This window comes from Amblyomma mixtum, chromosome 3 (genome assembly GCF_055824585.1).
Source record: "Amblyomma mixtum isolate Tamu chromosome 3, ASM5582458v1, whole genome shotgun sequence".
Lineage (NCBI taxonomy): Eukaryota > Metazoa > Arthropoda > Arachnida > Ixodida > Ixodidae > Amblyomma > Amblyomma mixtum.
This window is the reverse complement of record NC_143014.1, coordinates 332,484,106-332,508,689: the sequence shown is the minus strand read 5'-3', so window position 1 is coordinate 332,508,689 and position 24,584 is coordinate 332,484,106. Positions and strand designations below refer to the sequence as shown.

At 48.1% G+C, this 24,584-nt stretch overlaps 1 long non-coding RNA gene across 2 annotated transcripts in view; it reads right to left on the bottom strand.

The window, feature by feature from the left end:
• LOC149355971 (uncharacterized) overlaps positions 1–24,029 on the bottom strand; it is a 133,405-nt gene extending 109,376 nt beyond the window's left edge. For both annotated transcript variants that reach the window (XR_016291597.1, XR_016291599.1), the window contains exon 1: positions 23,756–24,029. This is a non-coding gene — a long non-coding RNA (uncharacterized LOC149355971). The remainder of the gene's footprint in view (positions 1–23,755) is intronic.
• Positions 24,030–24,584: the final 555 nt, after the last annotated feature.

Sequence of the window (24,584 nt, the reverse complement as noted above, 5' to 3'; positions counted from 1 at the left end):
CTGTCATAGTTTCTGTGGTCTAGAGAGAACGGAAATTACTCCGGAAGCGCGATGCTACATCAATGCTTCAGCGACGCAATGACTGCCTTCCTCTGCCGGTACTCACGTGGTGAACAAGGGAGGGAAAGCCTCAGGGGGTTTGCGAACGTTTCAACAAGAGGACTGTCTTCGTCTGGGTGGAGACAAGACCTCTTGTGGAGACGCTGGCAATACTGTGAATCTTTCCCCTCACTTGTTCACATTTTGAGCGTCAAAAAAACCAGCCGCTTATCCTCTCTATACCCTATATTCCTCTGCCGATGTTACAGATTAAAATAAAAAACTACACCTCTATAATATCCTGTATACTTAGCAATTCCATCACATGGAAATAAATGTTTTGTAATCATTCCTCATATTTGCTCTCCGTTTTGGCGGCAGGGGCCTAGGTGAGAGGTGGTTGGGGCGGGGGGCGGGGAGGATGGGGGGGGGGGGGGGGTGGCTTGGCTCATTCTCATGGAGAACCCTGCGCACGACTATGGACACTGTTCAAAAACTTGTCTAAGCATCTCAGCTACTGACGCTATACAGGCAATCATCGTCTCAGCAGCAAGCGCAGGAGCACAGGTGCGTAGGATTCGGTGCATGGAATATGCGTGATGAGTGACTACTTTCTTCGAGCATCGAAACTGTGCAAATTGGCCAAATAGCCCGACAAAGCCTGGGCAGCTCACCACCACATCTTTGCGACTCAGGATAATGTTAGGGGAGCTACGAGGGCAGTCGCCGCGACACTAAATCTCTCATCCCCTCCGTTGTCAGCAAACAAGGAAACAGTACACTGAACGTAAATGCGAGTGAGCGTACATGAGTATGAGTGTGAGTGGAAATGAGTGTGAGTGAGTGGTTGTGAGTGCGAGTGAGTGGTTGTGAGTGTGAGTGGACATGAGTGCGAGTGAGTGGTCGTGAGTGTGAGTTGTCATGAGTGGCTGTGAGTGTGAGTGGACATGAGTGTGAGTGCGTGTGAGTGGTTGTGAGTGCGAGTGGTCATGAGTGTGAGTGAGGGGTTGTGAGTGTGAGTGATGATGAGTGTGAGTGCGAGTGAGTGGTTGTGAGTGCGAGTGGTCATGAGTGCGAGTTTGAGTGAGTGGTTGTGAGTGTGAGTGGTCATGAGTGCGAGTGAGTGGTTGTGAGTGTGAATGAACATGAGTGTGAGTGTGTGTGAGTAGTAGTGAGTGCGAGTGGTCATGAGTGTGAGTGTGAGTGAGCCACCGCTCATGGTGCCGAGGTATGCGTGGGCGGAGCTTATCTGCAGACTGAGTTGTATCCGACTACAATTTATCTGCAGCGTGAGTTCTTCACATATACGGTAATAGAAAATGCAGTGTATACTGTTGTTCGAAACGGCAGCCAGACGGCCGGTTCTTGCGCTCAAATGTGTTTTCGACAAGAGGAATAAAAAGCGCTGTGATCGAGTGAGCAGACGACAGTTGTTAAGAAACGCTTTGGATTATTCAGTCACTTTGCGCATTATATCCGAGAAATGAAATAACCATTGCGAAATTCTTGCTATTCAAATCGCCATTTCGCAATCACGTTGTGGCCAGAATGCCGTGTTTAGGGTAGAACTGAATGGGCTGAACCTTGATTAAAAATCTTCGTTTGCTGCAAACATCCGCCTGAAAATATAACCAATATGCTTCCCATCAGCTCAGCGTTTAAGCGCTTCACTGCTTTCATGCAGCTCTAAATAGGAATGCAGTGGCGACGCGGTCTCGTGGCGTAAACAAAGTACGTCGCTGAGGAACACGGTCGTGCGGCTGAAACACCTTGCCAATCTGCCGAACGCACTTATTCACTGCTCTTTGCACTCTTTATGTGATGGCAGAAACAACATGCCTGCTTTTTCGAATGTTCGCACATCATAGAATACCAGAATATATTAATTTTTGACGCGTATCTTCACGCTGCAAACCACTGCCACGGCCGCTCAATGGAGGCGCACTTGGTGCGGCCCGCCGCGTCGCGCCTCAATGACTGGGGAAGCGCGTATTGGGAGAAGTTGAAGTTTCCGCCGCTATTCTCCGCGGGGGCGCCACCACTCCGTGACAAGCCGCCGACGCGGAAGGAGTGCGCCGGCTGTGTTGGCGTGTGTTTTCGCTGTAACTGCTCTGCATGACCGCGTGGTTCTGCTAATTCTGCGTGCTTTTCATCGGTGCCTGTGTCAACACCGTCCTAAGCGCATGCGACACCATGCCACGCAACTGTTGCTTGCCGCTGTGCACCACAAACGCAAGAAAAGATCCGAAGATCGGTTACCATGAGTTCCCGCAGAAGCAGCAAGCTATGCAACATAGTGGTTTCAGCCCTTCATCCCTATTTTGAGCAATGTCCGGAGTTGATTTGCGAGAGAAGACCGCAGTCACACCGAGGACCTCTGCAAAGCCTTTCCAGCCAAACTAATGCGACCACTGCTGACCGATTTGGTAGAAAACATCAATCTCAGGTGGAAAAAATCATACTTGCTCATAAACCGCTTTCGAGGAAAGTTCTTCGCTTGTAAAATGGGCTTGAATTCCTTCGGTGCATCACGTGGCTTCAAAATAAAACGAAAAACATTGGCTGAGCCTGCTGGCGTCTGGTTGAACTGGCTGTCTTTTGTTGTTTCTTTTGCAACTGTTTGTGTCAGCAGTATATTTACGATGGTAATCCGAAAAGTGAGGTCTCCAAAGGGCTGCGGCCGCAGGGAAACTATATGCGTGGCTGCTCGCTATACTGCTGTGTTCATTGTTCCCCGTCTTCCAAACAAGCCACGACTCAGCGCGAAAGGGACTGGCCCGGCAACCATTTGAAATGGAGCTCCCGTTCGTCACTACCGCCAGGAGCGAGGTTCACGCAAATGGCGTGCAACCAATCGAAAATTATCGCCAGTTGACGGAAGTGTACGGAGAGTCTTGCATGGATGTTAAAAATTTCCCCAAGTGGTGTAGGAAGTTCGCAGCTGGTCGCACTTAAATTTACGACGAAGAAAGAAGCGGGAGGCCGTCAATTTTGGATGAAATAGTCGCGAAGGTCGAAGAAATGATGCAGCAATAACAAAGGATCATAATCGATGAACTCTGCATTTTGGTTCCTGGCGTTTCTAGAAGCACTATTCATAGGAGTTTAACAGCAAAGTTGAAAAATCGGAAGCTGTGCGCAAGACAGGTTGCGCGAATGCTCACAGACGACCATCAACAACAATGCCTTGACTCGTCCCGCGAATTTCTTCCGCGTTCTGGAGATGAAACGGAGATATTTGCATTCTATTGTTACGGGTGATGAAACCTAGACATTCCACTTCACGCCTGAGACCAAACAAGAACCACGTGAGTGGCGGCGCTCATCTTCGCCCAAGCCGCGAAAATTCAAGCCAACGCAGTCTGCCGGCAAAGTCATGGCAACTGTGTTTTGGGATCGAAAATGGGTATTGCTGGTATAGACTTCTTGGCTCCTGACACCACAGTAAACGCGGACAGTTATTGTGAGACCCTTTAAAAACTCAGAGGGGCGATTCAAAATCGCAGAAGAGGAACAACGCTCGCCCCCACGTTGCCTGTCAAACCATCGCTCTCCTAGAACAGTTTGCATAGGACGTCATCAGCCGCTCGCCCTACAGTCCGGACTTGGCACTAATTGACTACCACTTCTTTCCAAAGCTAAAAGAACACCACGCTGCAAGGCGCTTCACTGATGATGACGAAGTGAAAGATGCGGTCAAACGCTTCCTCAGCGGCATAGCGGCGAGCTGGTATGACATGGGCATACAAAAACTGCCCCAGCCTCTGTAAAAAAGCATAGACCCCAACGGCGATTATGTGGAAAAGTAGAATAATGGTGTCCCTTTTAAGTGATTTGTAATTTGCTTAAAATAAAGATATCTTTCGATTTATAAAGAAACTGCAGTCCTTAATTTTGGGATGACCCTCGTACGGGGTGGTACACACTTGAAACTATTTCCAGCGAAAACGGAGCAACAGGCTGAACTATAATGCTGAACGTTACGACCTAAAACCTAAGTTTACAAAAAGTGCATGTTGAATAAGTGGCCCGAAACCTTGTCCCGAGTTCAAGATTGTAATATGTAATAAGTTATTACAGTGTTTGAAACGCCCGTCACTGAATGGGTGACCGCTCGGCGAAGCGCACTTCTGCCTCGATTTTCGCTGTAAAAGCACGTGCGATTTGGAAAAGGGCAGTGATCGTGACATGCTGCTATCAGGCTATCAATAGCAAACTTGCACGTGGCATCACCATAATGTGTGAAACGCAGCGCCTACAGCGCGGACGCCTCAACGAAAGCACTGCCTTGGCCGCTGCGCACAGCTCTCCGCCCGGACTCGTCCCGGAGCGGTGGCGCCGCAGCGGTGGCGATGAGAACTAGGCGCAATACGGCTCTTTCGGGCGACGCGACGGGCCGCACCCAGCGCGCTCTCCATTGAGCGGCCGTGCCACTGCGATCGCATGCGCCACGCAGAGCGATCGCCGGCTCTCTGCTTCAGGAAGAGGCCGCATGGCGCCGCCACCGTCGCTGGAACAACCGAATTCCGTTGCATGTTGAAGAAACAAGAAAGATTTTGTATGCTGCTTTAAGTGACGTATGAGTAACTAAAGAAATCCCAGCAAGCTGGCGAGAGATTAGAATGAGCCTGATATACAACGGCATAGATGAAACAGATAGCATTAAGTCCTATAGGGCTTTAACGGCGACATCGGTATTGAATGGAATAGCAATGCAAGCCATCAGGGGTCACCTACAAGGTTGGACTGAAGAGGCGATTTTGGTAGAACTGCAGAATTAATGCTGACAAGGACAAATCATACAACTTGTTCGCAGTCACCAAATGCATCGAAACTGCTCGACCTGAAGAGCGACCACTGCGAATGGCATTTTTAAGCATCAAAAGGGCTTATGGCATTGTACACCACGCCCTTGTTATGAGAAATTTTGGAAAGGAGGGTGCGGGCTGTGAAATAATATGTTTATTACAAGGAGTTCGCGAGGAGACCAACCTAGCTGTGAATTGTCATAAAATAGAAGATGCTGAAAGAGTTGCGGTTGAAAAGGGACTTAGGCAAGGATATCATTTATTTCCACTTCTATTTGTGGTCTGCATCAGGGAGATTAAATGAAGAAACCAGCAGATTAAGGTTGACTATGTCGTGGCGGCGAAGGGGCCAAGTGGAGACAAGTCGTGCCGGGATATGTACTATCGGCGTCAAATGCAACGCGAACAGCGGAACGCATGGCGATAGGCCCAATTGAGGCTGCATGGTTGTCGTTATCTGAGAGAGGCGCGAATTTCCGGTTCGCGACAGTTTGCTTCTATTTTCTTTGGCGTTCCTTTTCTTGCTTTGCCACTGGAGCGCCACATTCCCGTCCCCGACCAATCCCTATCGGCCTCCTGCGCTGTTCGCATCGCAACCAGATGCTGATAAAAAGGCATCGGTGGAAGGAAAATCAAAGCGCTGTGGAAGGTTTAATCGATGGTAAGTATGAATGTGGCGCTCCAGTGGCAAAGCAAGAAAACCAACGCCAAAGAAAATAGAAGCAAACTATCGCAAACCGGAAATTCGCGCCTCTCTCTACTACAGGCAAACTACCTCAATTGTGCCTATCGCCACGCGTTCCGCTGTTCGCGTTTCATTTGACGCCGATAGTACATGCAGATGACATCGTTCTTGTAGCAGACTGCACGCGAGGTCTTCAAGACTTGGTAGACCCTTGCGGAATAGAGCCGGAGGCTCTAGGACTGAGATTTAGCGCTGAAAAATCTGGAGTCATGGTTTATAACGATGAGCCTGGTACGATCGCGCTACAGAACTTAAAGGCGCACAGGTACCTTGATATGCGGATAATCGATGGCCAAGACTAAATGCGAGGCCAAAAGGAGGAAATTCTGAAGAAAGCAAGAAAAAATAAATAAAACGCAGCTGCCACGAGGAATCGCGCGCTGTGAGAATATAACAATATTATTCGGGGAATCTGGAGAGGCGCAATGGCACCGTGCTTGTCGTTTGCAAGAGCTGTGGTGTGCTTATTATTGTTACGACCCCACACGCTGCGCGGGTCCACACGGCACGGAGAGGCATAGAGACACCGTTTGACTTAGTTGGAACAAAACAGATAAATTAGAGAATTACATATTAGCGAGTACATGATGCAGAGACAGGGGTGCTCAAGCTTACATGCTGCTGCGTTGGCAGGGAAGGTGGCGGAGTGGACCTTGCTCGTTCGCAGGAGGACCGACTGCCAGCGGTGTCGTCTAGAGCCTTTCTCGTCACTAAAGCTGACTGGCTTTTTCTCATTTTTTTCTTTCCAGTCCATCGAGGCGATCCCTCTTTCCTGGTTGGCGCGCCTCCCTCGCCCTACTCTCAGAGCCGGCGACTGCTGCATTCCCCTCACTCTATGTTCACCGTCTTTCCCCGCATTTTCCCACCGGATCGGGTCTTTCCTTCTCTGGCGGCGCCACTGTCACTCTTGGCGGGAGGGGGGGGGGTGTCACTCTTGTCGGGGGGGGGGGGCTTGACCAATTGACTGCTTAAAGATGGCGGCCAGGCTGTCAACCTTCAGACCTATAATGAGCCTTGACCGCGACACCCAGACATTCCTGGCGCCATACAGTTTGTTGCCCAAGTGCGTCCGGGGTCGAACAAAGGGAAGATACCGCCGGAGATAGTGACCCTCCGGAGAACCGCAGCGGACTGTCACATTAGACAGTTTTAGTTTTGCGTACGTAGAACCTTTACGCACGTAAACGTGAGCAGTCTACGTAGCGTGCGCTCGTGTCGCTTCGTACAGTTTTAGCCACACGTACAGGACGCAAACTGTGTAGATCTGCCATAGAGCCTAAAAAATGTGCTAGCATGTTGTGCCGCGCCATCTAGTACAGATAAAGAAAACTAATTTTGTTTGGTTTGGTTTGGCTTATGGGGTTTAACGTCCCAAAGCGACTGAGGCTATGAGAGACGCCGTAGTGGAGGGCTCCGAAAATTTCGACCACCTGGGGTTCTTTAACGTGCACTGACATCGCACAGTACACGGGCCTCTAGAATTTCTCCTCCAAAGAAATTCAACCGCCGCGGCCAGGTTCGAACCCGCGTCTTTCGGGTCAGCAGCCGAGCACCATAACCACTGAGCCACCGCGGCGGCACTAATTTTGTTTAGTCGAGCTGCTTGGAGCGGAGCCAGGCCAAGCCACAGTGCAGGCGCTAAATACTTTCCCCCTTTCTTCTGACAAACGTTGAGCGATTTCATTCCACCGAACTGTATGTTGCATGTTATCTTCAAAGGGATTGCATTCCTTTACGTCCCGGGGCATATTTAAATCATTGCTTTTCGAGAAGCGAAGGTGCGCTGGTGTCCCACTCATGTTGACGACGTGTGCGTATGGAGTCAAAACGTGCACCGTCTTGCTTTTCCCACTGACTGTCTCGAGGGTCTCGCGATATCCCGCGAGGTTTCGAGCTTCGCGTGGTCTCGCGAGACCATCGGCGCACTCGTTGCTATGACGACCACAGACGCTCCTCCGTCAGGCTTAGGAGCTGCTGAAACGGACTTCTATGTGGAAAACAAAAGCTAGTTCTCACCTAAAACTTCATGCGAGAGCAAGAATGGACCAACTGAAGGCAAACACAGCAGTTTACAGCACGATACCACGTCAAGAGATTAGCGACGAAGCTTTTATCGTTGCGAAGCGGGCGGGCAGGGCGCCGCCATCTTGCCAACGCCACGTACGCAAGCATGGAGGAATGTACGGAAGCAGCGTCAAGACCGCCACGGGAAGATCCGAATATTACGTACGTCCGTGCGACCCACGCAGACACTTCACGTTCTGCGCATGCGCACTGGTGACCCGTAAGCGCTCTACTTACGTGAAGCTTCTACGTACGTGAAACTAAAACTGTCTATTATTCTAGGTCAAGGCCGAACTTGAACGACGGCGGCACGCGCTTTCTTGCATGGACGAGGGTGGAAGTAGGGGCGAGTTGGTTGTTCAGCGTAACGTGGTCACAGCGTGAAAATGACGTCACGAAAGGCAGAACAGGACGCACACCGCGCAGACTATCAACTCATGAGTTTATTCAAGGAAAAGGTCAATAAATACACAAAACAAAGCATGACACCCCATAAAAAAAAGAAAGAGAGAACGTGTGACTGAATATGGGGCAGATTTACAGTCTCTGAGATAGGTATTCGATTTCTTCCGTGGTTAACGACACAGATGGGTCACTGACACGTGGAGCATGGGGCTTCGCGGCACGATAAGCGTCTATAATCTCCCTTGTGAGCTGAGATCTGCCCTTGTCCAAAATTTGTCAGGATCGGTATCTTGGCCGATATTTTCCTTCTCTGCAGCTTCGACAGGGTCGCCAGGTTTCCAGATGCGTTCTCTCTTTTTTCATGAAGTGTCGCACTTTGTTTTCTGTATTTATTGAACTTTTTCTTGAATAAACTCATGAGATGATAGTCAGCGCTGTGTGCGTCCTGATCTCCCTTTCGTGATCTCGTTTTCACGCTGTGACCACGTTACACTGCGCTGGCGTTGAACACAATGGGAGCTTCTCCATGCGAGTTGGGCTTTCTGCCGCCTCTAGGGGCGCGACGACCCTACCCCTCCTGGCGACGGGTGCTGCGCGCTTGGATTCGTGCCTGCGTGCGCACGTTCGCAAGATGCGGAGTTACGTAATAAATAATAAAAAAGGCGGAGGGTTGCTGTACTTCATTGTGAACGATTAGACGGATATTTTATTTTAAATTTTTGGCGTGAAAAGCAACATAAGAGATACCGATTTCAAAAAAACTAGAAAGAGTATAGGACACCTGTTGTCGCTTTCAATGAAAGGGACAGACTTCGGTCAATTTATTTACACTGCCGATCCCTCATAGCACGTACTGATTGTAGGCGATTTGGCAGCGATGGCTGAGGCCGGAATCTGAGCGCTAAAAGGCGAGCGGCAAAAAATGAAGATTCTACATTCGCAAGTTTTATGCTAACTGTCCACGTCCTGTGTCATATACGTCCGAATATTCTGATGCGGTATACGACATCGACAGCGCAGAATAATATAAACAACGAATTTCTTAACAAATCTATCAGGTAAGGTGTGCTGGCACACGTATCGGGAGAGACTATTACAAGCATCAGGTAGTGCAGTACGTGTCGGGAGAGATGAGCCAACTATGCTTTAAAGAAATTTGAACAGCATTTTTAATGCGAACGCAATACTAGGCTATGTCGGCGAGGTCGTGTCACCAAAACATGTCCGCAGTAGTTTTGTCGCTGTTAAAAGAGCTGGGATCACAGGAATGGTTGTAATCGATAGAGGAGTATGTGAGGATGATGCTCAAAAAAAAATTTGATGTAAATATGATAATTGGTTAATTAGAGCCAAAAATATCATAAACCGTCGAAATAGCGCGGACGTCGATATAGTGAGTGGACGGGAAAACAGACGTGGACGGCAAAATGGTAAAAAAATTAGTCAAAGGAGTGAAAATAAAGTTTATAATGGATTGAAATGTGTTGGATGAGTGACAATTAATCGAACAAAAAATTTGACTGACTTAGAATAATTAGTTAATTAATTAGAAGCAAAAATCGTTGGACGGTCGAATAGGCTGGACGGGGATATAGTACGTGGACGGGAAAACAGCAATGGCGCCAAATTTGAAAACCCAAAATGCATAATTGAGGTGAAAATGGGTGTAATCAGAGTGAATATAATTAATCAAGAAACAATGCAAACAAAGCGATTGCAATCGAAACCGTATTAATGAGCAATTAATGACAATTAGAAGGCTAATTAATGCGCTAATGAAAACCAATGCGATGCTAATTAAGAGCAAAGAGAGGCAAAGAGTATCAAAGAGAAGCAAAGAGAGAGAACGAGTGCGGTGGAGGCGTCAGTGCTTTCGCATTCCATAAGTGCGGGTTGCCGCAGTAATCTGTAACGTTTTTTTTTTCTTTTCATGCATATTCATTTATGGCATATGCGTGACTCTCCATGGAAAGAGGGAAGTATTCCTCTTATATATTTATGTAAAAGAGATTCGGACTATCACCAAGCAACAGTTGCGTCATTCTGTTTGTTTTCATCTTTTGTTAAACTGCGTGGCTTGTGCTACGATATAATTATAGCGGAGCCTCATTTCCTTTTTGTGAACATGCATCGTAAACATAACCAGGTAACAGCGGACCTGAAGGCCGACGGCAGATCAGAGTATAACTCGCGAGCAGTTCTCATTTCGCAGAATATATTCTTAAATTTGAACTTGCGGCTTCAAAGAACAGAGGGAGCTATATGCTATATATTATTAAATGTATTATGCCCAGCTTTCCGGGACACTAGGGTGCCTCGATGGCCAGCGCCGCTTTCAGGGTGAGGACACCGCTCTCGACGTGTTGGATCGCGATCTCCCGTTCGACTACATTGGAAGCAATGCGGCAGCGGGCTGTTTCGAAAAGAAAACTGCCCATAGCGCGTGAAATTCTGCAAATCTGGTGTCTTCTCAAGACAGGGTAGTGCCATAGATTGTTTAAAAAGCGAATCAATGTTAGTTACGGAAAAATATATCTTCTTTCGCAGCTAATCTGCCTCGAAATTAGGTGCTTTGTTAACAGTCATTATTCTCACAACGGGCGTTGCATACTCCAGTGAAATCTGTTAACCTGGACTCTTTACAACTAATTACTTTGACCCGCCGCGGTGGCTCAGTGGTTACGGCGCTCGGCTGCTGGCCCGAAAGACGCGGTTTCGATCCCGGCCGCGGCGGCAGAGTTTCGATGGAGGCGAAATTCTAGAGGTCCGTTTACTGTGCGATGTCAGTGCACGTTAAAGAACCCCAGGTGGTCGAAATTTCCGAAGCCCTCCACTACGGCGTCCCTCATAGTCTGAGTCGCTTTGGGTCGTTAAACTCCCATAAACCAACCAAACCAACATATTAATTACTTTGCAAACAAACAATATTACTTATTTCGAGCTACATTTTCATATTCGCCACAGACTGCCATTCAAACAGCTTCTCGTTCGCCGCGAAGTCTAGTGCGAGAAGTTTACGAGGCTGAAACGATAAAGTTGCGCATTATATAACTCCGCCCCAATCGAACATTGTTCTGGAAGGCAAGCATTTCGCATGCCTTGCCTCGCATACTTTGGAGTTCGGTTGATTTACAGCCGCCTCCCCTGACCTGCTGTTCCCACTTTTTCTCCGCACTTTTTCTTCGCAGCAAAGCGAAATAGGCGCTGTCCTTTTCTAGAATGGGCAGAACACCAGGGAACACAACAGTCCCTCATGGCTTGATCTCCTACTGCTGCATCATGCTCACAACACGAGCTCACTTCAAGCAAAGAAGCCTGGCCCAATGGGCGAACCTGCGTATACTTTCGCCTCGGTTTTGCATGTTTCAACCGCTGCTTTTCTTCTCCCGATTGGAGACGCATCATTGTGCAGCAGCCTCATTACACGTCGAACCTTCGGCACCCTTCTGTCAGAAGTCGCATGTTTTCTCCACTAGCACGTGCGCCGATGGTGTAGGCCGGGAAAGCTTTAATGGTCCGGCAGTTGATTGCGCTAAGGGGAGGCGAGGATTAAAACTTGCCGGGCCACATCCAAATTTGCCGAGTGCTTCCTGCAGAAACTGACGGCAAAGATGTTTCCAGTGAGGCATCCATACTATTAGGCCCACTGTATGTGAGCTATAACGTCAAGTATTTTGCTCAATTTATTTATGTTTATATCACGAAGGCATTCTAAACCCCCCACCCCCAATCCCTCTAGTTCTTTGCACCTCCTCACTACGAGTATCCTGGCGGCGTACCTACATTCTGTGCGTCAGTAAGCAAAGAAGTCGCGACTGCGCGACGCAACGAAAGGAGCCTTTTTTTCTGCACTACAAAGAAAAAAGGCTCCTTTCGTTGGCGTCACGCAGCCACACCAGTAAAATTCGTCACGCGTGTTTCCGGGCAGGCATTCCTAGAGTGTACCTTTTTTTTGCCTCTCTTGATGACAGTTGCGGGGAAGAAAGCTTGTCTGCCCTGTTGACTCGTCCGTGTCTTTCTGCGCGCTTTACGTCAAAGCGGTTTTCGAACTAGCCCACACCCATACCATAATGAGAGATCTATTGCCTAGACCGACTACTACTGAGTGAGGCCACAAGCCAGCGTCTTTTGGAAACTGGAGCCGACGGTTCCGGCGAAGCGAGGAATGCGGCCCGCGTTGCTCCGGCTCCCCTTTTTTAGTTTAACTTTGCAGGGATAATGGGATTCAAACGAAGTGGTCATCGGAGGGTGATTCTGTGAGGTTACTTTGTGAATCGGTCACTTTTAATGACTTTTTTCTTGAAGTTTTGAAGATAAAAAATAAATGTGTCAGTGAAATTTGTTCTGAAATAAGGCTACTTAGCAACTACGAATCAGCAAAACATCCTCTCATCGTATCATCAATCTAGATGGTCAACACCATTCAGGAGGAAACTCAACCGTCTGCATTATTCTTTTGCGGAACAAACAGTTGAGAAAATATGACAAATAGGTTTCAGACAAGTCACAGCTGTACTCCTCAGAGCAGTCTGGAGACGGATCGTTTTGGAAGAGAAATTTGCCATTGCTGCGTGGAATTCTCCACATATGGTGCATATGGTGCAGTAAGAAGACGAATGGATCCCAAAGATTGCTGAAAAAGCGGGTGTTAACTATGCAGAAATAGTAATATTTGGCACGTCAACCTCCGCGCTGCTGGAATGCCCGAGAAAATTAGGACCCTGTGAACAGTCCTTACGTTCGAACAGCAAATACAGCATAATTCTACTGAATTCGGCGATCATGACACTCTTAAATTACAACTGCGAAGGAACACCAAATAATCGCTGTCCTTTTTCAGTGCAGCCAGTGACTGGGGAACATAGCACTCCGTCATTACTTTTCGGTTGCCGTGTGGTTAGAGCGACTGCACCTTGCATAATACACACTCAAAAGTGCCAGAATATGATTGCTACGAGCGAAACAACTATGTAATGCATATTTCCAGTTAAGTCGCATTATTCCAGTCGCCACGCACCGCATACATACCACCGCACACGCATAGCGGATTGCACGCAACTGACGCGTGGGACCCAACATTCCGCTGCGAGGGGGAAACGGCGGCGCGGGGTGATACAAAGGGTGTCCTCACCCTGAAAGCGGAGGCACGCGGAAATCAAGGCACCCTACGGTACATTAGTGTTCTTGTATACAGGAACACTACGGGACATGTACTACTTGCGCCATTTGCCGGCAGTGGCGGCGACAGGGCGCATAACTGAAAGGGAAGGGGTATCAAAAAAAAAAAACTGCAATACCCGAGAAAAAGCAACTACAAAAAATGTTTCGGGGATTTGTATAATGCACACTTAGCTGAGGAATATGCCGAAGTTTCAGTTCGGTGCTTTTAATACACGAGCTTCCCGGCACGTTTGAATATTATACGATGCTGCCTACCGGAGGGGACCAATTTTGCCCATTGTACAGCGCCGTAACATAGGTAGATATCGAAAATGATGCCCGGTTTTGGGTACCCGAGCATGTGCCATTTTTAATGGTGTGTGTCGATCTGTAATAGCTTTGATCAAGGAGATACCCGAGGCCTTTTTATCTGAAACCTGGTATTGCCTAAGATATGAAAGATGGAGCCTGGTAGCTAGTCACGCAGCAGAAATGGTTCGAAGCGATCAATTCCCGTCCATTTTGATGCTTATCCTTATGTCAGGTGACTTATGCCTTATAGAAAAGAACACGTGATTTCAAACCTAGTGTATGAACCGGAGTTTTATATAAAGCAAGTTGTTATGATAAAAATTAATGCAGGTACAAAAGTACTCGTGAGTGTTCATAATGCTTGTCGTGGAGCAACTTTGCGAATCATCAGCCCTGTACTATTCTTCAAAAAGTTTATTTGCGTATGTGATCATGATAGAATAGACTATGAGAGCAAGCTCGTTTGAATTTGGATATTCTTGTTAATTTGGAAGAGCGTAGCGGCAGTCAAACGGCCAGCATTAAAAATATTCTCGGATGTAAGTGTTTGCGTTTATTCTCCTAATGCTGATGTAAGAAGGTTGATAGAGCTTTACTCATAGACATTCTTAACCTGTTCACTTAGTACATGTCGTCGGGTATCATAGAGAATTATAAGTCTAGAAACAGGTGGTCTCTGGTTACAAGGTCAACTGCCGCTGCATATCTGTGATGCTCTCAAATTAGCGAATATGGTGACTGGGGTTTGGACTTGGGGTTGTAGCCTTTGTTCGGAACTTTTTTTTGTCAACCGATCTTAATAAAGAGCGCTCGTTACAAGAGCTAGAAATTATATCTGTGCCAATGAAAGAACCTTTTTTTCCCTTTCAATCGATTTTATAAAAAGTGCTGCAGCACTTTGTAACCATGGTTGTATTGTATTGTAACCATGGTTACAATACCTCGAAAATATATTAGTATCAATGAACAATTTGACGCATTGTAACTATTCGCACATTTGTTAGAACAGCTGTAGGCGGCTTCTTTTCGGTGTTCTTTCATTCAGACTTCTGTCATTTGCATGCACGATGTATGGCCGGGATCCTGTCTGCGCGATATGACTCCAGAAATGAGACTACGCTTTTGATGTACCAAACTTCTCTTTTAAGGATACCACAAGATACCACCAACTTTGTTTCATTTTTTGCGAAGTGGTGAATTTAATTTTGTCGACTTCTGTCCTACGAAAAAGCGCCTTTATAGGGCTTCGGCAAGAAAGCAGTTTATAATGGTAGATATAAATGGTAAATATAGCAGCTGTAGCATTTTGCTACGCTGCCAGTCGGGAGATTGCATACAGCCGGATACAGCTCAAAAATTCAGCGGCAAAAGCCCGACAAAGCCCGGCCGCGGCGGCTGAGTTTCGATGAAGGCGAAATTCTAGAGGCCCGTGTACTGTGCGATGTCAGTGCACGTTAAAGAACCCCAGGTGATCGAAATTTCCGGAGCCCTTCACTACGGCGTCTCTCATAGCCTGAGTTGCTTTGGGACGTTAAACCCCAATAAACCAATAAACCAAATCAAAGCAGACCCTCCAGCAAATGGCGTCGGCCGATAGTCATGGCGTCACGGTTAATCTCCCAGCCCCTCCAACAGTTACACTACTGCGAGCTGGCAAGTACAAGAGGCTTAACCAAGAGGCTTAACATGATTAGCTGCGATGTCATGTTATTCGGCTGACTCCATTGGTTTGAGGGCTTCCTTTGAGCAGCGTTTGCGTCTGTACTCATGAAGCTGTGCTGTAATCATTTTTTAAAATAAATTATTCTAAATTACCACTGTAGGAGATCATGGTAGAGAGAGGGTGTGGTAGATGGTCCTTGGCGATCACAAAATGAACAAGGGAGGGGAAAACCTCAGGTTGCTTGAGCCAACGTTTCTACAAGAAGACTTGTCTTCGTCTGGGCAAAACGTTCATCATTGGCAGGGATTAAATAGGGCCTTCACTCCGAGGAGGAAGGCCCCGGGGGGGGGGAAGGAAAGTGGTGTGAGAGGGGATGCGTGTCAGGAAGGAGAGGGAGGTGAATCTTGATTCGTTAAGCTGCTATAGTGGACGTGGGGGGGGGGGGGTGTAATGAACAAAGGCTTTGAAGGGGCTGCGACGGAGGGGGAGGCGCTGGGTGGACCTGTAAAACTCAGATAAGAGGATTAGTCAGCGTGGCAATTGCGTTATCGCACACATCTTTCTTTGACGATACACCTTTCTGATCAAAATGCAATGAAAACGAATAAAAAATCGATCGCGAAACGCCAGGTCAAAAGATTGATTTGGCTTATAGGGGATGAACGTCGCAAAGCGACTCACGCAACGATGGACGCCGTAGAGAAGTGCTCCAGAATTTCGACCACCTGGGTTTCTTTAACGTGCGCTGACATCGCACAGTACAAGGGCCTCTAAAATTTCGCCTACGTCAAAGTTCGGCCGCCGCGGCTGGGACCGAACCCGCGTCTTTCGAGTCAGCAGCCTTGCGCCATAACTACAGAGCCACAGCGGCGGCGCGGAGGATGTCAAGGGACATACAAGTAAGGGACAACTAAAGTGTCCTGCCCGCGCCAATACAAATACTACGTTGCGACTGTTAAAAGAATGAAAACTAGGAATACTTGTCAGGATGGGCAATAAAAATGAGAATTCTCCTGGTCTACAAAGAGCGTGACGTCAAACGGGTGAGGCCCTTTGAGGAATTAATTTGCTTTCGCGTAAACACCTAGAAAATACATATTTTCGCAAAACTAATTACTCTGAGTTAACTTTCAGATTTATTTCCACATCTGAATAAACGTTAACTACAAAAAGCATCACGATCCGTGAAATGCCCCTGCTACACAGGCATTTCGAATGCCTTCCAACCGAATGTTATTCGAGTCGACTGCCGCCCTATGCTGCAACACGAATTTTTTAACAGCATTCGGCTAAGATACACTCGAACCTACGGAGCTCCACAACGACATTCGAGATTTTCGGATGCCTCCGAAACTGGAACCCGCACTACCCGCACTGACCAAGATCCATCGCTTCGCCCCGCCCACAGCAACGCCGGACTGCTTTGATTTTGTGGATGTTGATTTTAATAACAATAATAATGCCTTTATTCGTATCATACACGATACATAGCTCAGGAGGCCGGCAGTAAAAGCACTCATAAATGACAGCTTGACAGAGACGCAGGCCCCAAGCACTAGACAGTGGTGCAGTGGCATTGCTTGTTTAAAAAAAATACAATACAGTACATAATACACCTTGATCAATGAAATTCCACTCTTCGAGACTGAATAGAGCATGGAATTAGCTTGTCAAAAAGAAGGGAAAAAAGACAATCAAATTCACTGAAACAATAAAAGTTACAAAAATGCATACACAATTGCAGTCGAGTAAGGCAAGAAAGAACAATCATCATTACAATTCACGGATCCGGTGGAAATAACAACAAAATCAGGCAGTAAAAGGCAGAAAAAAAAACAAATAGTCTAACTCAGTGGCGGTCCCAGAGATTGGTTCTAGGGGAGGCGGAGGACTTCCGTATACTAAAAAAGAAAAAAAAAATAGAAAAAAAATTTTCTTTCCATTTTATTTGTAGAACAATTCCTGTGTGCTTTTTTGTTGAAAAATTAATGATAAACTTTAAAGATGCGATACCATATCTCATGCTTTGAATGTTAACGGTTATGTGAGCAATATTCATTTAGTTAACACGGGAAAACAGGTCGTCGGCTGAGATATCCCGCCACGGCGTGTCCAGGATTGCCAAAACACCTGCCCTGGCGTTTCACAAGCGGGATTAGCGGCCTTCATTGCTTAGTTCGGGGAACGGGCTTTGTTCCGCTCTCGGTCCCCTCTGACAAGGCGGCTGGTAGGCGCTCCTTGTCAAGCCAGCAAAAGGATGATCCCCTCGCTGGCGTCGCTATCTCCCGAGGTGGGATAAGGGCATGAACGGGCGGCTCCTTGCCGCCACGACGAGGTTGCTGCCCCCCCTACCACGGGTGAATGGCACCGCCGCCACCGTCGTCGCCGCGCCGGCGCCAATGCAAGATAACGGTGGGGGCGCGGCAGGACCACGATACCTCGACAATCAATACGAATTGTGCTCGTTTAACTACGAACGTGTAGAACATACAACTGTGTGAAATAAGACAGCCGCCAACACGATGAAAGTAGAAAGTAGGGGACTAATGCATCATAGAACTGGAAAGCTTTTTCGTCTATGTCAAAAATCACATGTCGCCCTATGAGAGCCCGAAAACGGACGTTTGGGAAGATGTGCAAAGGCTCTGGGGGAGAGGCGACACCCCCCCCCCCCCCCATTTAGGGCCCCCACTGTTCTAACTGCGACTTGTCAGTGGCAAAGCCAAAGACAATAATTTCGGATATGTAGTAATTATGTGTGTCGCTCGCTTTTTTGCTTATTTTTTAGCAAATATCTTGTGTACACGCTAAATGAGTGATTGAAGATCATAGTGCACCTCTGAACATTTGCCGCATAAGCGCGAAATTTGCCCCTGCAGGAATGCAGCGATGAGGACCACTGCGCTCCAGTAATCTTGTTTACATCGTTGTGTACAAACTACTAGTGCTCATTTGCATGAGACGAAACGCAGGCTGCGCATTAGTTACCTTAAATAATCTCATTTTTGTTCCGGTTGTACCCTCGCTTGTTTACACAGTGCGACAACTCTGCAGGAAGCGCCGATGCGACCGCGCGCCTGAGAAACACTTGACAGCCGGGTTGCTGACATCGCGTAGGACCGGCGCTTCTCGCTAATCGTCTTTGCTTTCTCCGATGAGAAGAATTCTTCATTTTGACTCACTTTGTCCAGAAGCATGTTCGATGACTTTTTGCATTCGTTTATACGGCCTTATTTGTTATCCTCAAGCGGCACTGGTGACGACTGATGCTGGCCGCCTGAAACATTCAACGGCAGTGTAGGTGCCACCGTCGCCTCCCGTTCAGTGCATGCGCGTACTCTAATGAAGCGACAGTCGATTTCAGGTCAGTTTTGTCAAAAGTACACTCGTTGTCCATTTGCGTTCGCTGAAACTTGAGAATTCGCTGAGAATGATGCAGTCGCTTCCTACCGCTCAGCGTAGAGCGCTAATTCTTGCAAGTATAAATGACTCCGAGAGACATGCACAGATGACTTATGGTTTAGCCGAGCTTTTACAACGCCACACGTTTTTATGGTTACGCCCTTACAAGTCTGAAGCAAGACAAAACTTGAAATTTATTTGTATTTTTTCGGGAGATTTCTTGCCGCAAGTCGAAGGTTTAGCCTCTCTAATTTCTGTTGCCAAAATTTTACTAGGTAGATAAGGGACACAGCGTGCTCACGTATTCCTTAGTTGTTGTCACCGTAAAGAAGGCTAATAATATTTCTCTTAAATTCTTCTTTCTTGATTTTGCGATTATAGTCATTTTCTCAAAATTCAGCGCACATTACAAGTGCGATGTTTGCTCAATCAGCGACCGCACACGGCGCAGGTGTGCAGACGCACCCTACGTGTGCTTTCGGTGCTCCAGCCTTCGTTCGTGCGTCTGCGTTTGTGCATGCGCGTGCTTATGGGTAGCGTAGCGCAGCTCGTGCGTAGCGAAAAACACAGTGCCGGAGAGACATGACTGTGTCATGTTTCTTCCGGTATGTAGCTTTTCTCTACATCCTGATGGCGCCTTTTGCAACCTCGTCGAAAATAATCACGGAAAGCATCCTCGCCCTCTCAAGCGACTTCAGAACAGGCCCGTCAACCATTTTGCCTTTTCCGTCCCCTCTTTCTTTTCCCACTAGGCGCCTCTCTGAATATCCGACTACTCAGCATGCGTTCGTCAGACGCAGAAAGGTCTTCACGCCGCATGGATACTTCCTCCCACAGATTTGAAGGTAATCCGAACAAAGGTTACCCCGACCGCCCAACCAGCCAAGCAGCGTTGTTCCCTCCCGTCTGCCCGCGCGCGGCTATGCGAGGCAGGAACGGGGAAAAGAAAAAGAGAGAGGGGTGAAGCGGCCCGTGGTGGCAGTCTGCCGAACTAAACGGACATGTCCCGGGAAGCTGGGCTATCGCGAAATAATAAGTGGGGATAAGTGCAATAATGTGCACAGGCTACTGACTTAAATAGTGCGGATACTGTACATCAACGTTTCCTGCCATTAACCTCTGCAGACGCATTTTCCTTGACGACGTGGAGCATGGTTGTCTTATTTTTCGGTGCTCCAAAAAGATTTAGGTTCCGAGTTCATTTACTGGTACTGAGTGGTAAGTTGGAAAAGCCTGTCATGTACCATGTTACTCCGAACCAATTTGCCGTCATTTTGTTCCGGAGTTTTCAGCCTGTTCTCTGCTGTTCAGCAAGAAAGAACAAAGGCCGTCGCTGCCAGCATGCCTCGTGGCATGCATATCGTATATATATTATGGCGTGGTGCCCTAATATACGAATAGCGGCAGAAATGATCGTAGGGTGCTCCGTGTGTTACCAAACTTGAATAGTCGTCATATCTCAGCTAGGAAATGATTAAAAAAACACAACTTAGTGAAAGCACAAAACATGTGCAAGCCTGCGGCATTTCGCATAGCAGCCTTCATAGTTTCAAGCCTAGTCTCAGTGCGCCAAAAGCGCGGTCCCACAGCAAAAGCGTCAAGGCGCTTCCCCCGTTATTTCAATACCCTGTGTTTGAACATAGTGTATATTGCCGCCCTACCCCTTTCCTTTCTTCTGTCGCTCCCCCTTTCCTTCCTTCTCCCTGTCATTTTATTCCCGCTGGCCACAGCTCAGGTACTTCAGGCTTCGATGGCAAATGCCGCGGCTAGCAACATCTGTTCCTTCATTTTTTATTTTCTTATTACCAACAAATAGTCACTAACAACAACATTGCCACGCAGGCGGCCGCTCCGCCCGCGGAAGAGGGGCTAGGGTGGGCATCCAGGCACCCTACGAGTCATCGGGCGACCGCGCCACAATCGTGCAGCGACGGCAGACAGTTAACAGCCCCCGCGCGCAGCCGCCTCTCCAGTCCGGCCATGGCTAAGTGTACTACATGTATTCTAAAACGTGCTTAAACGCAGCATCCGTCTGCCGAGGGTTCCAAGCGTCAAAACCAGTGCTCTGTCGATGCTGTATTTACTTCTGTTAGACCTGCCCCCATGTAAGGCCCGAAGAAATCGACGCAGATATCGAGGGGGGGGGGGGGGGGGGGGACCGAATTAGTTCAGTGTGTTACTGGATGACCCTATCTGCTTTTCCGTCGTCCATTATCACTGTCTATGGTACTCAACCACCCAATAACGTGACCACGCTCTTGGAAGCTCCAGCTTCTTTTGTAAATCTGCACTCATTCGCGTACTGGCACAATTCTTCCCTAACTAAATGCGTGTATTCTGCAACTCGTAAAAATCATCCATACATAACACTGCTACAACTATTGTTCACACATTTCTGCAGCCCCATTTCATTCGCTTAATCTTACAATACAATACAATACGATCGACAAACTAATCACGCGACGACAAACGTGAGTATGCAAATGGGCACTGAGACCCTTCAGAAGAAAACTGTTCAGACCACTATCAAGCACAGGCACTTCTCTCTTTTTTTCTTTCCGCAAGGCCTCACCTACACTGCCGCAAGCAAGGGTCCCACTCCGGCAGCACGAATGCTGCCTTTTAGGCATTGTCCGCGCGGGCATTGTGCGTGTTGTTCTTGTTCAAACAGCCTATTGTAAGCATCGTCTGGAAGCTCAATGTGCACTCTGTCAGTTCATGCACACCGCTACAGTGTAACTGTATTAACAACTGCGCAAGAGGCATAATATTCGGTAGTTTCGTTGACAAGGCCTACTGTAGAGCACTTTTCTGAAGAAACTACTTAAATTAGGGCAGTTCCGTTCCGTCTAAATATACAATGGACATTAATCTAGTACTTCACTTTTCAGAATGTGCGTTCGTTGAATTTTATGTGATCGGCGGCCTTTTAAATATAGCAAGACGGTTATTTTGGGCACAAATATCTGCCGGGCATCGGGGCGCACAACATCAATATTTTTACCACATGGGGAGGATGATATACTAGTGCAGTGTAGAAGTTTGATTAACGTATCTTCATTAGTTCGTTCTTAATTGTCTTTCCAATTCTAAGATTTCCCTAATACTGACGGAAATACGAAGGACGGACAGGTCAACGTAGACAGGCGCTAAGATAGCACTTGTCTGCGTCGTCCTATCAGTTTTTCATGATTCCTTCGCGCTATTTTTTACATCATGAACGTTCGCCGAGTTGCTCAACACTCGGCTTTACTAAGCAACAAGCCATTGGTATTTGGACCAAGTTTGACACGCCCATGCATGTAATTTTCCTGTGCTGAAATTGAGAAGCGAAGGCAAACTCAATTTAATCCTAGCCTTTATTTAGTAACGTTACATGAAATAACAAAACGAAATCTGCTACCTGAAATGGACAAGCAGAGGCATTGCCTTTGACAAAGGTAGTTTCCCTCTGCCGCTCTCAAAGAATGACCTTCTCTGCCGCGCGCCTCGGGGTCGCGGACTGACCACCTTTTCAGCTACCGGGGCTTTGGGAGAGGCAGCCAACCCGCCCTTCGCCTTCGCTACCGCCTTTCCACCCTTTCGACAAGAGGAGAGGTCCTTGGCAGCGCTTACGAAGCCGATAATTGCTGGTCGACAACGGACCGCAACTGATACTGTCCCGCGCCCCCTTCCGCTTCGAGTCCGACTTTTCGCTTGCCGTCATGTCTGGCTGCTTGCGACAAAAAAAAAAAAAAAAGAAACCCGCACACGCGTCTTTCTCTTGATTCTTGTCGCGGAATGACGGATTTTCAGGGCCGTCTGACCTGTTGTGCCTGGAAAATTCGCCTTTAATTTCCCGCCATCGCGGTCAATTTTTGAACCACATAGCCTGTCGCTTGGCCAGAAACTTTGTCCGCGAGTTACCGTTGCGCACCGCGGGAATATTTCTGGCTCTACCGCCTTCCGTTCTTTGCTCACATCAGCAGCTGTGAGCACAAATGAATTGATTTTTCTGTTTACCCTTCGCCTATTACCCTTTTCCTTTTCTCCGTCTAGACTGCTCAGACTGTGTCCTCTGACCAAACTAGCTGCTAGTTTTTCCGTCGCACGCCGTGAACCTTCCTCCGATTCAAAACTGGCATCTTTGGCTTCAAAGCAGAGGGTCAACCTCACACAGCTGAAAGACGGACCTTCAGCTTCCCGCGAGTTGTGCAGTTCGCTCCCCTCAACGTAATCCTCTTCCGCCTGCTTGCCACCAGAGATCACTGTGTTCATGAGCCAGCTTCGCCGATTTAGCCACACCTCTGTCTTTTTCACGGATGCTGTAGTGACGCCTGTACTCGCAGCTGCTTTGATTCATACTGACTGAACGGTTCCGCTTTGTTTTTCTTCTGAAACCTGCACCTTTGGGGAAACGTCCCTTTTCGCGGGCATGTAGGATCGGCGCCCGAAAAAAACTCCATTGAAAGGGCTTCCCCCTTGATTATCCAGCCAACGGTCTCCGTGGCCACTCCTACCTCCCTCGGAGGGGAATCCCCGCAGTCGCGTCGTGTAGACGCCTTCTCTTTATGCTCTCTATCAGCATTACGGCTGCCTATCTCGAACACTGTCTCGAATACTGCGGCTTTCCCTGGAGCAACCACCGGTGGGACGCGTTCTCTGCCGCGTCCTTCGTGGTGTCGCAATTAAACAACTCGCCTACGGTCACAGACTTTGTGGGTGCAATCTGAGAAGTAGCCTCACTCCATTTCTACAAGATCTTGCCTTTCCCACCGCGGGCTGCCCTTCGCTGCATCTCAAGCTGGAGTTAAAACATCTTCACTTCTGCGTCTAACCTTGCTCTGTCGTGGTCTTCTACCCAGCCAGCGTTGCATATTTTCACAAGCAATTTCAAAATCATGCTCATACTGCGTTTAAAAATTCTTGATTGCCTGAATAATATCGCTTTTTCATCCACATCCACCCCCAACTCATCGACCAAGAACAATAATCCTGTCCCCGACAACCTCGTCTGGCGTGTGGTTGCTGCATTTAAATGCTGGTCTTGCTCGCTCATGGTGATTCTGAGCTACTACCCCTGTGCTACAGACATACAGACATCGGATCAACCAGCAGTTCAATTATCAACACAGAATTTGTTGCCTCGAGGATCCAAAGCAAAAATCAAACACTCACCCGCAGATGCAGCCAAATGTCACCCGGTTCATCTCACCGCGGGCAACCAGTGTTGCAGGGGGGTTCCGGTGTCGCGGCTCGCCGGGACCTTGGTCAAAACGACGCCCTTTCCACCAAGACAGGAGTGCCGCTGAGCGAAGGAGTTGGGTGACGACGAAATAGCACGGCTAGGTTTATTTGCATAACGAACAACGACAAGAGCAGAGAGTCTCTCGGCCGCACTCGCTGCCGAGTAATGTAGCACGGCCCCACCGAGGCGGGGGCGGCCTGAAACGTTCACTTTTGCGCACAACACTTCCTCTCCCTTGTGGACGCGCCCCCGTCACGTGTTTGAGCTTGAGGGTGAGGAGGATGCCGTCGAGGCAGCGCAGACTGCGGTAGGAGCGCATGTGATGTTCCCTTGCCAGCTGGCGGGCCACTCGTGTTCGTCATCACCGGACGCGCGAGGAAGACCCTGCTCGCCGCGGCGGCGCACGGCACGTGAGGAGACACCGGAAATTGGGCCCTTTCGTGCTCGAACTACAGCGCGCCGTCTTTCTGGTCGAAGACGGCCGCATCCGACGCCGCAAAACACGGCAATTTGAACCAGATGACACATGGATCCTCTCCGTGTGGTTCAATACGTTAGGCTGGCTACTTCCACAGGAGACTTGTTGAGCAAACGTAAAACGCGGTAAACACAGCGTCGTAAGAAAGACGACGGACAAGTGCAAACTTCCAACAAAATTTGATTATAAAGATAGGTACGAATATATATAGCCATTAAAGGGGAACAAAAAAGACACCGCCACAAATAACGCACAATGTGAAATGAAAGTCATTTCCGTGA